Here is a 15,812-nt window from a genome sequence, read left to right as displayed (position 1 = left end):
ATAAGAATTCAAAGCTGAGTTTCTGTTAAATATGTAGCCCAATAAAAATAGACCACAAGGCACATACGATAATTTTAAAGTTTCTAGTAGCACAGTTAAGAAGTAAAAAGAAATAGGTGAAATTAATTTTAATAATATATTGTATTTAACCCACTTTATCCAGAATATCATTTCAACATGTGATCAATATAAAAATTATTAGTAAGATATTTTGCTTTATTTTTTCCATACTAAGTCTTCAAAATCCAGTGTGTATTTGATACCTACAACACATCTCAATTTGTTCTAGCAATATTTTAGTTGCTTAATAGCCACATGCAGGTAGTAGCTACTATATTGGACACTGAAGATATATAGACCTGTTTTAGAACAAATGGGTCTGAATGAGCTGATACTTAAAGCCATTTGATCTTAGATAATGTTCTGTGTCATGATTTGGCAGTTTATCTGTACAGGAAGTCATAGTATAGTTTTATAATTTGTGGTTTCTGTTTCATTTTGCACTTTTATGCATAAATCTGAGGTCTTCCATTAGCATGCCATTATTAATAAAACATGTTACACAAAGAGATACAATATGAATTTACAAGGAACATGTAAGAGTTTTCTTGTACACTTGATAGATTGTCTACTAGATTAAGTATTTGCTTCCAGTAGGCAGAATATTTCAACACATTTTTTTTTAAATTTTTTTTTTTTTAACGTTTATTTATTTTTGAGACCGAGAGAGAGACAGAGCATGAACAGGGGAGGAGCAGAGAGAGAGGGAAACACAGAATCGGAAGCAGGCTCCAGGTTCCGAGCCATCAGCCCAGAGCCCGACGGGGGGCTCGAACTCACGGACCGCGAGATCGCGAGATCGTGACCTGAGCTGAAGTCGGACGCTCAACCGACTGAGCCACCCAGGCGCCCCTTAACACATTTTTTAAAGCTATTGAGGTTTTCGAGCAACAAATATTGTTCAGAAATGGGTAGATATATATATTGTACTGCTGCTGTTTCTGTTGATTTTATGTGGTGCTTTCTTTACAGTTGAGAAAAACATTTTAAATATGTTCTCATTTTTATCACTAAAGATATTCCTAATTATTATCTTTGAGTTTTATGTTTACATGCTATTTTCTTTTTTAATTGTATTTTAGAGAGAGAGAGTGTGAGTGGAGGAGAGGGGTTGGGGCAGAGAGAGAGAGAGAGAGAGAGAGAGAGAGAGAGAGAATATCGCAAGCAGGATCCATGCTCAGTGTGGAGCCCGATGCAAGGCTCAATCCCAAAAGCCCAGGGATCATGACCTGAGCCGAAATCAAGAGTCAGACACTCAACTGACTGAGCCTATGTTTACATTTTAAATGAGATTGTTTTTATTTTTATTTATTTATTTATTTTTAATGTTTATAAATGAGATTGTTTTTATTTATTTTTTTTTTTTTAACGTTTATTTATTTTTGAGACAGAGAGAGACAGAGCATGAACGGGGGAGGGGCAGAGAGAGAGGGAGACACAGAATCGGAAGCAGGCTCCAGGCTCTGAGCCGTCAGCCCAGAGCCCGATGCAGGGCTCAAACTCACGGACCGCCAGATCGTGACCTGAGCTGAAGTCGGACGCTTAACCGACTGAGCCACTCAGGCACCCCAATGAGATTGTTTTTAAATAGGATAGATGAGTTGTCCACAAAATCATGAAATTTTTCAAGTGAAAAGCATTTTAAAAAGTACTGTATATCCACTGAAGCTTTGTTCATACCTTCAGTTTTTCAAGTGACTACAGATTGTTCAGTAATTTAAGTATTATTCCTTAAAGATGTGCATGTGTGTGTGTGTGTGTGTGTGTGTCTATGTCTGTGTCTGTGTGTGATATTTTCCTTCCTTTCTTTTGGTCTTCAATAACTTTCCTATCTTATATTATTTCAAAATAATCACTGCGGATTTTTCATATGCCTTCTGTCTATTCAGTTCCACTTAGTTGGATGTAATTTATTTGCCGCTTGCTTTCCATAGTTTTCAGCCTATAAATTATGCCTGACTTTTACCTCAGTTCATCATTATTTCATGAAGACAGAATTGAAGTTCATTGTGGACTTGCATACCGTGGTATATGACCATCTTCACTTTCCTGTATGATGATGGAGAAAAATGGTATTCATTTGCTTATTTTATTTATTTCACACTTATTTGGTGCTTGCTTTATGCTGTGTAGTGTACTAAATGCTTCACAGATATTGTAGTAACATCCATGTGAGGTAGGTATTACTGTTATCCGCGGTTTTATTGTTATTATTACTCACTTATGAGGATACTGATCCACAGGGAGGTTGAATAACTTGTCCAATTCTACTGAAATTTAAGTGCCTATGATGTGCTGTGATTTACTTACTATGTACCTAACTGCTGAGCACCAGAGCATTAGAATTCTGGCTGTCACTGGTCATCCCAGTGAAGAGACTATCTTGTATATACAGTTGTGCAAATAGTGAGTTCTGTCTGTGCTTTGCTTTTTATATTTTCATAGCTTTTCTCTCCTTTTTCCTTCCTCAAATCATGCCTTGAAATTCCTCTTCATTTTTGCTTTTAGAATATTGTATATACCCTATAGTTTCGTTGAGTGAGGGTAATCATAACACTGCCTGTCAGCTTGCTTATTTTTTCCTCTGCTTCTAGAAGGCACAATATATTCCAGGGATGATAGAGTTCATGGAAAGAGTACTGTCTGTGTGTTTATACTATAAAGTATTTATGTTTACATATAAAATTTTTTACATTGGTATCTCACTTCTTAGGTAGTAAATGTTTCCACAACATTTTGGGAATAAAAAAAATTTGTAAATTGAATCAGTTTCAGAACTTCCAAATAGCTATACCTTAAAAGGAGATCCTAGTTTAATTGCTTTTCAAAGGCAAATTATTGCTTTATGTTTTCCACTGAACTATTTCCCCAGAATAAGGTTTGACACACAAATTTAAGTAAAACATTAGGGTTTTTTTTAAGTTCTTTAGTAGGTCTGGAATTCAGCTTAATGAATAAGAAGCCATAATATAAGAAGGTACATTTCTTTTTCACTCTTTCTCCTGCCACACGCATCAGGATGAATAGAAAAATAATGGTTAGATAATAACAGAAATGAGAATTATTAACTAGGAATGATTCTCAACCTAGAAGCAGAAGAACACAATGATTTGAAGGCTTTGAATTGCCTGGGTTTAACTCTTGTCTCAGATACTTTCTATATGATATCTTTGTGCCTTAGTTTTCTCGTTTGTAAAATGGAATGACAATATTATTTACCTCCATAGGCTTTTGAGGAGGAAATGAGATAAAACATGTAAAGTGCTTGAAACAGTACCATATAGCCAATATTGATTAGTTCTGCTGTTATTTAATTCCAAGAGTCTTTGACAGCCCTGTTGTTGGTTTAATAGGAGGAAGGTTCTGGGATATGTTGGAGTGGTATAGGTCATGCTAAATAAGGCTTAAAAGAACACCTTAATGAGGTTCATATGAGCAAGAATATGTGTGAAAATTCTTTATGAGATGTAAAGTAGTTTATAAATAAAAGGTAATAGGAAGAAATTAGATTATTTATAACCTTAGTATGCTGGAGAGTGAATGCTTGCAGATCTAGCTCAAGAATGATAATATTCCCCTCTAGACCCCCAGAGTTGAATACCAGGAAAAAGATTTAAGGCCACACACACCCAAAAGTCTTTAAAATAAAGTTGGGGGGCACCTGGGTCTCTTAGTGGGTTAAGCATCTGACTTTGGCTCAGATCATGATCTTGCAGTTCGTGTGTTTGAGCCCCGCGTTGTCTGTGCTGACAACTCGGAGTCTGGAGCCAGCTTCAGATTCTGTGTCTTCCTCTCTCTCTTTGCCCTTCTCTCACTCACACTCTGTCTCTCTCTTTCTTAAAAATAAATTAATGTTAAAAACTTAAAAAAAGATAAAGTTGGACTCTGTGGTGGTGGAATATTATTCTGAAATTGTGCTTATTCACATGTAAGTTAACCTGATACTGTCCTGTAGAAAGGTTTTATTTAGTAAACGACATCCTTAATGTCCATGTATTTACAAACAAATGTTATCTATTTGTAGCCTGTATATAACCTATATATCTTCCGGAGAATTTCTTCTTGGGTCCTTCCAAATTCCTTGAGAAGTTGGGCTCAGATGTCTGTGCAAGTCACTGTGCCTCTCCTTTTCAATCTCTCCATCATTTGTGCTCCCATAATTCCAAGCACATAGCTGTGTCATTGCATTTACCTCATCATATGGTAATTATTTGTAAACTAGACAGCTGGCTTCTTGTGGACAGAGACTATGCCTCTCTTAATTTTTTAATCTTTAATGCTTGGCACATTAAAGTTCCCAATAAATCTATGTGGAATAAGTGAAGAAAGAGTAAAACAGCCCTCAACACCCACAGCAAAATTTTGTTAGCATTAACATTTGAAAGTAATAAAGAAAGCTGTTCTTCTAAAAAACATTCTGTGTTGTGGACATTTTGGAAATTCTGACTGAACTTCCCTTAATCTAAATTGTTGCATTTTATGTTAAGATCTCTAAAGTACCTTAAAGTAGCATTACTAGAATTATACAGACTTTATTTTAAAGTGAATTTTTTAGATCTTCTAAATACCAAATATTTTAATAAATGTAGATGCTTTTCATTCAGATGCTTTAGTATGTTCATCTTAAATGTGATAACATTTAAATTGAAGATTAGGTTAAGGATTTATAAATGTTCTTTTCTTCCTGGAATGCTTACATAACAAATAATTCGTGTGTAGTCTTCTTCAAGGGCACCTGATTTGTATGAAGGACTACATTTAATAATTAGTTTCCTCATCTGTAAAATAAAGATTGTAATATCTACCTTTTAGCACAGTTGTAAAGATTAATTTTTAAAATAATTTTTTAAACTTTATTTTGAGAGAGATAGGGAGACAGAATACCAAGCAGGCTCCATGCACTGTCAGCGCAGAGCCCAATGTAGGGCTCGAACCCATGAATCTTGAGATCATGACCTGAGCCGAAACCAAGAGTTGGACACTTAACCGACTGAGCCACCCAGGTGCCCCAAATAAAGTAATCTAAGTAAAGTACTCAGCACAGGTTTTGGCACATATTAATCATCCATTCTATGGTAGCTATGACAAATTATACGAGGCTTGTTATGAAAAGCAGTATACACATCCGTTTCTCCCTCCCTAGAGGCACATTGGTGGAGGCAGATTGATATTTTTAGAAACCAGCATTATCTTCTATCGGAGACGGGTTGGGCCTAAAGGAGGCTAAGGGCGTAAGCCTGCTCAAATTCAGAAATAATGAAGCTTTAAAAATGGTTAAGGCAGTTTGGGCTTTTGACCATACTATCCTATTATATTTGGTTACTTAATCTGTTTTTATTACTGTTCCTATCTGGAATCAGAATTGTACAGTAAACTTGAGATGTAGGCTTTTGTTTGTTTTCCCTTCTCCTTCCATTAGAAGAAAAGGGTTCGAAAACGAGAAAAACTAATGTGCTTCTCCTCTTCTGGTCCCAGTTCATCAACTTGGAGTGAATTTTTTTGGTATTTACCAAGTTCCCTGCTTAAAAATAAACACACATGTACATTGGTGACCTCTCCAGTCGTGGCAGGGGAGTGACAGTGAAGAAGTCCATCACTCTTAATCTGTATGTGCACTGGGCATGGCATCACCTTGGTTTCTGAAAGGGGGAAGAACCTTAGCTGCTAGATCAAATCGGCACAGTTGTTCCTTTATTGCTTTCATTGCCATAGGACTGTTTGCATAAAAGCAGCTGTGTTTTGCTGCTCAGGTTTTAGATACAGGGACCATAGAAGATAACAGGGACCACAGCAGAAGTTTCACATCGTGGCCCCTGTCAGATGCCAGTGAATCTGTAAATTTCTGCTGTGTAACTCCCCATTTATCCACTCAAGTCAAACAGCAATTGAAATGAACAGCAGCAGGGTGGGCAGACTTTGGTATTTGTGGATTCAAATCAAAGGACCATTGAAATGAATGGGAGCAGGGCCTCCTTTGGTGTTTATAAATGTAGGTATCTTTTATGGCCTAATAATAGTTCTAGGTAGATACTGGAGCATATCCTTCTTAAAATGTGCCCTGGTTACAAATGGGATGAGCTGGGTCTCTGAAGACACAGCACATCATTCTAAGACTGGAATCTCTGAAATATAAAAAATTCAGAAAGAGTGGGAGACATGAGAAGATGCTGTTTGTGGGTAATGTCATTAACTGCTTGTAGGTCTCTGCAGGAGCTTTAAAGACATCCTTAGAAGTGTAAATGACACACATTGTAACAATGGATGGCATTAGTTATTTGGCAATAGTTGCCTTTTGAGCTTTACTACTGTCTGGTTTAGGTTTTATTGCCTGAGTCCTGTTGTGGCTCCTGAATGGAACAGCTATAGTGAAAACTTTGCCTTCCTCCATTCATAGCTGAGGAAGGTTGTTATATCTTATGACCTATACCTAAAATAGATGATTTTCAGGTGGTATCATCGTTCTTATTAAAGCATTAGAAAAACTTAAAAAAAAAAAAAGGCATTAAGATATAATTAACATACTATAAAGTTCATTGACCTTTTAAATTTTTATTTAAATAACATGGTTTTTAGTATATTTACAAAAATTATAAGTCACTAATCACTCTCTAATTCTAAAATGTTTTCATTGCCCCCAAAAGGGAAACCCCATAACCAATAGCAATCAATTCCCTCGACTACCCCAGCCCTAGTCAATTACCACTCCACTTTCTGTCTCTATGGCTAATGTGCCTATTGTGGATATTTCATATAATTGGAAATTATTCAACATGTGATCCTTTGTGACTGGCTTCTTTCCCTTATAGTGTTTTCAAGTCTTATCTATGTTACATCACATATCAATACTTTGTTTCTTTTTATTGCTGAATAATATTTCATTATGTGGATGTAGCAAAATTTGTTTATCAGTTTACCAGTTGATGGGCATTTGGGTAGTTTCCAGTTTAGGGAAATTATGAATAAAGTTACTTTATAAAGTTGTTATATGGAATGCTACTTGGCAATGAGAAAGAATGAAATATGGCCTTTTGTAGCAATGTGGATGGAACTGGAGAGTGTTATGCTAAGTGAAATAAGTCATACGGAGAAAGACAGATACCATATGTTTTCACTCTTATGTGGATCCTGAGAAACTTAACAGAAGACCATGGGGGAGGAGAAGGGGGAAAAACAAGTTAGGGAGAGAGCCAAACCATAAGAGACTCTTAAAAACTGAGAATAAACTGAGGGTTGATGGGGGGTGGGAAGGAGGGGAAAGTGGGTTATGGGCATTGAGGAGAGCACCTGTTGGGATGAGCACTGGGTTGTATGAAAACCAGTTTGACAATAAATTTCATATTAAAAAAAATAAAGTTGTTATAAACATTTATATACAGTTTTTGTATGGACATGTGTTTTTATTTATCTTGGGTACATACTTAGGAGTAGGGTTGCTAGGTTGTATGATTTAGGGTAAGATTTAACTTTTTAAGTAACTACTAAATTGTTTTTCTCAAGTGGCTGTACCATTTTGCATTCCCACCAGTAATTTATGAGATTTCTGGTGTTCTGTGTCCTAGTCAACATTTGGAATTGTCAGGGGTTTTCTTGGCTTTTTAGCCATTCTAATAGGTGTGCAGTTCTTTGTTTTAAATGAAAAAAATCATGTAATTTGAAACCTTCAGAAGGATGATTTAAGTGCAAAACAAGCATTTACTGTATGCCTGTGATGTGCCCTCTGCTAGGTAATGGGAATGTAAGATATGTCTCTGCTCCCATAGAATTTACAATTTGTTGATAGGCATGTAAAGAAGTAATAACAATACAGAGTTAGTGCTAATTACCTGGAGTTAAAATATTGGGGCAGAGAAGGAGAGTCTCAACTATACCGTGGAAAGGTTTTGACATTTATGATTAGTAAAAAGAAAACAATATGAGGAGCTATATGCACTTAAAAAAAATTTTTTTTTTCATGTTTATTTATTCTGAGAGAGAGACAGAGCACGATCAGGGGAGGGGCAGAGAGAGAGGGAGACAGGAAGTCCCAAGCAGGGATCTGCGCTACCAGCTCAGAGCCTGATGTGGGGCTTGCATTCACCAACTGTGAGATCATGACCTGAGCTGAAACCAAGAGTCTGATTTCTTAACTGACTGAGCCACCCAAGTGCCCCAAGGAGCTACATGTACTTTTGCCTAATGTTCTAAGATAGGTTTTGGTTGCAAAAGTCAAACTCCCCCCTACATTATCATGCCTTATAAACTAATGCCTAATAAACTGCTTGGGATGATATTCTGCTGACTCACAACCTAGTGATTTGGGGTAAGCTAGTCATATATACACAATAATCAAGGAAAGGGGCAACTTTAACTTTTGTAGTTCCTTGAAGCCTGCTCTTTTGACCATTGTATTTATTTCTCTCCCTTTCTGTATCCTCCCTAGGTATGCCTTTCTGCCTTTTACCCAACATATTGCTAACCTGTACATCTGCTCCTATTTTTTTTTAAGTGCGTATATACATAGCTCTGAACTGTTTACCATAGTCAGAGGTCATAGCAGTAAGCATTTGTACTTTTTGTCCAGTTTACCTCTTCACCATTTGTCCAGCTAGATCTGGCCTTCATATGTAAGTTATTTCAAGCGAATAAGGTGATCCCAAAGTCATGTTTTCCAGTGTCTGATAAACTGGGATGCTTATCTGAATGTATGTGGCACACCAGTGAGAAGAGCTTTGAAGGAAGATTGGGGATGGCAGGGAGCTGGAAGAGGCTAGGTGAAAATTGCTGATTGTGCTTCAGGTTGTCGTGCTCCTCTGGTTGTTGGGTGAAACTATCCTCTTGCTTTTGTTAACTTGCCCCCCCCTTTTTTTTTTTTTAAAGAACCTTGGTTAGTTCTTGGTTAGTTTGCTGTTAACAACAAGGAAAAATATAACCTAATAGAAAAAGGTTAAACTGGAATTAGTCAACCTCAAGAAGAAAAAGATGAGGAAGTCATAATTTCTTTGTATACCCTAATTGTATCCCAGGCTATGTTGAAAGGTCTGGAGAATTCTTATGTGGAAGACTGGATTTAACAATAATCCTAAAGAATGTTAAAATTCATAGCAGGTGCTGATCAGTTATTTCTCTTCTGAGGATAAAGAAGGAGAAGGCTCAGCTTTGTAAGGACTTTAGGTTAGATACAAGGAGCATTGTTTACTTGCTATTGAGTGACAAGAAGAATCTATAGTCATGCTTTCCAGAGGGCTATTATTTTGTCTGTGGGGACTGAAAGACTTGGTACTCACTGAGTATGGGATAAAAATCTGCATTTGAAAAGTTTTTGTTTTTCCCTTTCCCTCATATGAGTGACAGGTTTTCCTTTATTTGGGAAAGGTTTTAATCTTAGGGCAAATGTATGTCAAGCTGCTCAATAGTAAAAGTTCAATTTGATGTAGGAACCTCATGTTTTTGATAGGTTCTGACAAATAATGGCAGTAATTAGTTTAGAACTATAAATTTCTAGATTTCTATTTTGTGATACATAGAAGTTTTATATTACTGTTCATCTAATTGTTTGCTGCCCCTATCTAGTATTCATTATTAAATGTCCTGTCTATTCTTTATGATACTCTTAAGCAGATTCTATGCTTGAAATCACTGCATGTTGAACTTTTGGACGTATTGGCTCTTTGGTTTTTACTCAGGATTTATAAGTTCCATAGATTCTTATGTTTCATTGTTAGTATCTTTCCTAGAAACTGGAGGTCAGAAAACCATTTTGCCAAAGTAGACCAAGCATGGAAGGGATGCGCTTAAAGGACCAGAACAGAAAATTTGAGAAAACTGAGCATTTACTTTGTAGGAAGGATGTGTATATGGTTGGGTTGGTGAGAGACAAGAATATATATATCCCATATATATATAAAAGAGGCCTACCTCAGAAGCACAATCCTGGTCCAAGAAAGCAATTGTAGAACAGTAGGCATACTTCTATGTTTAGGGGAAGAAATAACATAAAACATTTTCCTATGGATGTGTGTGTGTGTGTGTGTGTGTGTGTGTGTGTGTGTGAATATATTTTTAACATCTCAAAGAATACATGCCAAATGTACATAGTCATCTGAAGAGCACAAGAAGGCAGGATTGGAGACTAGCTTTTAATGTAATGGTCTTTTGTTTCTGTGTGTTCAGGAAGAATGTGTTTATGTGTTAGTTATGTGATTAAATACTCATTTAAAATAGGTAAAACATATTAATTACCATTAAACAGTGTTTATAGTGTAGATAGGGACCTGAGGTAGTTTCAAATAATATAAATTCATTAGAAAATAAGAGCAGTAGGATGGAAATTCAGAAATGGCTAATTTTGTGGGTTAATCCCTTATGTGTTGAATGTATTTAACTTTGAAATGTTTTATCCATACATATGTTGAAACCATATGATAACTGTAAAAGCCTTCCTTCAGGAATGCCTCCTCTTGTTTTTCTATATTATTGCACGACCCCATTTATTCTTTCCTAGCCCATTCAAACATCTAACCACCTTTTGCTTTTTGATCCTGTCTGTGTCCCTTTTTTTGCTAGCCAAGTCCCCATTGTTCATGGAACACAAAGCAACTGATCAGTGGAGAAACATTGGAACATTACTGGCCTGGACTTGAAAGTCATAGACCTGGGTTCACATCCTGATTTCTGTCCAGCTTTGTGACTTTGAGCAGTTATATAACCTTTGTGAACTTAGCTCTCTCCTCTGTGAGATGGAGATAATGCTGGCCCTATAGGGTTGTGCTGAAGATTAAGATCATGGCTCTAAAGCAGTTGGCCCAGTTCCTGGCACATAGTAGGCATAATGATTAATTTTATCATTTGGTTCCAGAGCTGCTTTTTTTCTCAGATGTTCTTGGGTCCTTGCAGCCTTCTACCTTGTATCTCTAGGAGAGGATATGTCTGGGGATAAGCCAGAAAGGGTAGAAAAGGGTCCTAGATTTTTCTCTCAAGAAAAAGGCAGGTGAGTGGGATAGGACTGATAGGGGTGGGCCTGTGGCTCTGCTGGAGCGTAGATCAAGCTACTTCTTGAATTTAACTGTCCTTTGAACAAGAGTTAATTGACTAAGGGCGGATGAGAATTATATTAGGTTGCCTATGTAGCAGGGTGGTAGTCAAAGAGGCCTCTCTCTGATTGTGTTAGGATTAGGTTGAGGGGGGTATTTGTGAAAAGGATTAAAGGTTGAGGGAGTAGGAGGAAGTCAGGGAGGCAGTAAAGTGAGAGTCCTTAAGAGTACAGTCTAGATTTGAGTGGATTGGAACCTTGGCTCTGTTGCTTACTGCTCTGTAATATTGGGCCAGTTACTTAATCTCACCAAGATTTAATTGCTTAACTTACAAAAGGGAGGTAAAAGTTACCTACCTCATAGAGTTATGAGAGATTGCATGTAGCATGCTTAGGATAGTGGCAGGCACATATTAAGTACTTGATAGATTTACTAATGTTAAGTCAAGTTGAGGGAAGAATAAAAGCAGGGCTAGTGAACTGTACAATGGGAGTGTGCTACCTCCATGTCCAACTAACTGATAACATTTGCCATTGGTTATCTTCAAAGAAAAGGAGTCAATAATGGGATGCATCATTTATAAATGTAATGTTCTAATACTTCCCGGTGTGTTTGCTTATTAAAAACAAATGAAAAAAAGATATTTTCCTTATTTTCCCTCTATAGGGAAACAAAGCTTATTAAAAATATTTTAAAGGTTAGTTGTCACTTGTAACTCTTGTTGTTGAATGATAAATTATGGTCTAGTTTTCTCTATGTATGATTTGTTTGAATTTTGCTGCAAATTTTATATCTTTTCTATCCTTTTTGTTCTGTTTCTTGTAGGCTTCCTGGTTAATCAGTTGTTTTTAGTAATGTTTACTTATAAAACAAAGAGGATGAATAGAATGCTGCAAATATAAATCAATGAGGCATAGATAAATAAATTTTAATGAGAAAATAAGTCTCAGCGCTGAAGTTTGTTCACTTCAGTGAACAAAGCCTGTGCAAATTCTGTCCTGCATTTCGCATATCATATTTTCATGTGTTGAGCACTAGAGAGCCTCTTGGTTTTTAAATATATGTCCCAGTACTCTAAGGTGGCATCCTAGAAGTCTCTTTGTGTTCTCCCTAATATTCCAGTAGCCACCACTATACAGATGCCTTGTTGTACATTGTCATTAGGTACTAAAAAAAAAAAACAAAAAAAAACCAAAGGGAAAAATCATCATTATTTTATAGATGAAGATAACCAAGGCTTAGAAACTTGTTCAGAATGACATGGCGGCCCATGGCAGAGCCAGAATTAGGAAATCTGATGTCTGATTTCAGACCACCAATTGCTGTCCTAGCCCACAATCCATTGGAAGACTGCAAAGCTAACCCTTGGCAAAGTGGCCAGGCTTGTTTATTTCCTGCTGCTATCCTTCCAGTCCCTCCCTCACTTTACTGTCCCATTTTACCGATCAGATGCAGGTGAAAGGGTGTACCTTAAAGAATCATCCAGTCCAGTGGCTCTCAAATATAGCCAGTGAAAAGAGTCTCCTAGGACATTTATTTCTTTTCAAATTGTGGTTAAGTTGGTTTTAGCTGGAGCCCAGGAACCTACATGTTAACCCTTCTACATGTGATTTTTGACAATCTGACAAGTTTGAGAACCATTTCAGAGGCATAAGTCCCCACCAAAACACCCCCCTCCAATTTTCCTGACAGATAGTCATCTAATATCCGATATTGTCTTCTGATGGGAATTCACTACCATCTTGCCAAGAAGGTCATTTCGTTGGTAGTTAACTGCAATGCAGTGCTTCTTTACTGTCCTGTATGGATTAGATCAAGTTCTTCGGACAGATGTAGGTATTGGCTTTGAGGTCAGATCTAGGCTGGAATCTTCTCTGAAGCTCACCTTCCTCATGTGTAAAATGTGTATGTTGTTATCTATCTTGACGGGTTATATCAAGAGTTAAGTGAAAAAAATAAACTGTCCTGGCTGGAAAAATCCTTGAATGCCTTCAAACAGTCATTTTTTATAGTCCCTTCATGTTATCAGCCTTTTAAAAAAATTTTTTTTTTAATGTTTATTTTATTTTATTTTTAATGTTTATTTATTTTTGAGACAGAGAGAGACAGAGCATGAGCAGGGAAGGGACAGAGAAAGACACAGAATCCGAAGCAGGCTCCAGGCTCTGAGCTGTCAGCACAGAGCCCGATGCAGGGCTCGAACTCACAAACTGTGAGATCATGACCTGAGTTAATGCTTAACTGACTGAGCCACCCAGGCGCCCCTTTAATGTTTATTTTTGAGAGAGAGAGACAGAGACAGAGACAGAGCAAGAGTGGGGGAAGGGCAGAGAGAGAGACACACAGAATCTGAAGCAGGTTCCAGGCTGTCAGCACAGAGCCCGATGTGGGGCTCGAACTCACGAACTGTGAGATCATGACCTGAGCCAAAGTCGACCATTTAACGGACTGAGCCACCCAGGTGCCCCGCTTATCAGCCTTTTTTGAAACAGCCCCATGTCTGCAGGACTCTAGTGAGAAGTTTCAGGACCCTGAAAATATGTTAGAAGGCTCCGGGACCTCCATTCCAGGATTGTCAGTGCCAGAAATAGGTTGTCATTTTGACTTCTCATCAGCACACTTCTTTTTTTCACCTGTGGCTTTTTCTCTGGACAAAGAATATGGTACCTCTTATGGAGACAGATAAGCCTGCATTTCTGGAAATTCAGCTTTATTCCCTAAGTAATTGGAGTTTCCACTGATAACTTGAACCCAGAGGAAAACAAATGATCTGCAGGAAGACCTTAAAGGTAAAAGACAAGACCTTCTTGAATTATATAAAGAGCAAAATGGAGAGCCAAAGAAAATATTCCACGTCTCTTTCTTATCCAACAGTAGACAGTTGATGAGTGTTAAAAAGAAAAAAATGAGGTGAAGGTAGCAAGTGGAGGGGGCAGTGGCAGTAAACTAAGAAAAGTTGAGTGCTTGCCTTTCAGCAGACACAGTGTGAGAAAAATAAATACGTAAATTCAACCTAATCCTCACAGGTAAGATCCCATTTTACCAATGAGAATACTGAAGACCGTTAAGGATAACTAAGACAAGCCTCGTACCTGATCAGATGGCAGGTCTAGATTCAGAACACCTAGGACTTTACAGGATGTGATTTAAAAAAAAAATTACAATACACACATTCATGTTCTTTAAGAAATAGATTTGACTTAGTGTCTGTTGTACTGTACACATTCTCCTGTCAAAACACCTGTAATTCTCTAATTTTAATGGGTTGTGTCTCTTTCTACTAGTTACTTGCACATAGGGACTAGGTTGCAGCATTCACCTCTGAGTCACCAGGGCCTAGTACAGGACTTGGCCCTTGACTTGTGCATTAAAGGACTGTAAAAATGGGGCACCTGGGTGGCTCAGTTGGTTGAGTGTCCGACTCTTGATTTCAGTTCAGGTCATGATCCCAGGGTCGTGGAATGGGGCCCTGTGTTGGGCTCTGCGCTGAGCATGGGATATTCTCTCTCTCTCTCTCTCTCTCTCTCTCTCTCTCTCTCTCTCTCTGCCTCTCTCTCCTGCTTACGCATTCTCTCCCTAAAATAAAATGAGCAAGGTGGTTCCATTTGGGGGGAAAAAAAAGGTTTGTAAAAATGGAATTTCTGTCTCTGGCATTTGAAAACATCTGTACCCTCCACCCCTACTCCTCATCTCTGAGTTAAAAATATATATATAGTGTTATAAGAGATATTAGACATACTCTAAGTTCAGTCTTCACATTTGTATAAAGGAAGGAATTTCAGGGACAGACTGGAGAGGTAGATCATGACGTACCCCAAAGTCCCCAGTTGACAGTAGTTATTCTAGTACTCTTGCCTCCTAGTTCTCAGTTCAGGGCTTTTCTTAGCACCTGCATATATACATACCGCATTCATTTAATACCCCTCTGATTTTTCCTTTATGCTCAGTGCTGAGGAAATGCCACTTTCCTTTCTGCCTCCCTAGGTAGATAGATACACTGCTATGCTTTCCAGAAGCCAGAAGAAAAACAGCTTCTCAAGAGTTAGCACTTAAGCTAGAAAATGGTCATTGAAGTTGAGGTTTTTACCTGACAGTCATTTATTCTGTTCATTGGAGACGATAAATGATCATGTGCATGCTGGATCAGCTGTTCAGGACCCTGAAAATAATCTGTCATTGCAATAGTTTGATTTGGTGTGGTTGTTGAAGTATGTGTTTGTTTTGCTTTTCTTAAAAGCCAGTTAAATCTATAATGTTAAGTTAGGCTATGAGTTGCACTTCCTTTTAGCTCAGACTACTAAAAAATGATTTGTACATGATGGTCTCCCATGGGCTTGATTGAAATGTGGGTGGAACAATGATTTTTTCTTCAGTTAGTGTTAGCTCTCTGTTTTCAAAATGTTTTTGACTCTAGTATCATGAAAACACTACCTAGAGTTAAAGTTTTTTCAAGTGAGTGCATTTTAAAAGGTAATTTTAGTAGTACTTTGGACACATTTTAAATTTTAGAGAGTGTATCCAATGTATAGAACTTATCAGTAGTAATTATTAAAGATACCCAATAAAATTACATCAAAACTACAGCCACCTTTTGAATTTTCAGAAAAGCGATTCTGTTTGTAGACTAAAAGTTTTTCATTATGGACTTACTCTAGATAAAAAAAATTCTGTATTCATTTGAATAGAATGTCTATTTGACAGTGGAGGCTGAAGTGAAGGGCCGAGGGCAAAGCCAATTCACTG

The 15,812-nt window shown here is 37.4% G+C and overlaps 1 protein-coding gene across 11 annotated transcripts in view; it reads left to right on the top strand.

Annotated features, from left to right (window-relative positions):
• The window catches only part of CPEB3 (cytoplasmic polyadenylation element binding protein 3), a 193,119-nt gene that overhangs the window by 54,975 nt on the left and 122,332 nt on the right, over positions 1–15,812 (top strand). The window lies entirely within an intron of this gene.

The sequence above is a fragment of the Panthera pardus genome, unplaced genomic scaffold (genome assembly GCF_024362965.1).
Source record: "Panthera pardus isolate Hobbes unplaced genomic scaffold, ASM2436296v1 HiC_scaffold_22, whole genome shotgun sequence".
In the NCBI taxonomy this organism is placed as follows: Eukaryota; Metazoa; Chordata; class Mammalia; order Carnivora; family Felidae; genus Panthera; species Panthera pardus.
This window is presented reverse-complemented; position numbering and strand designations above follow the sequence as displayed.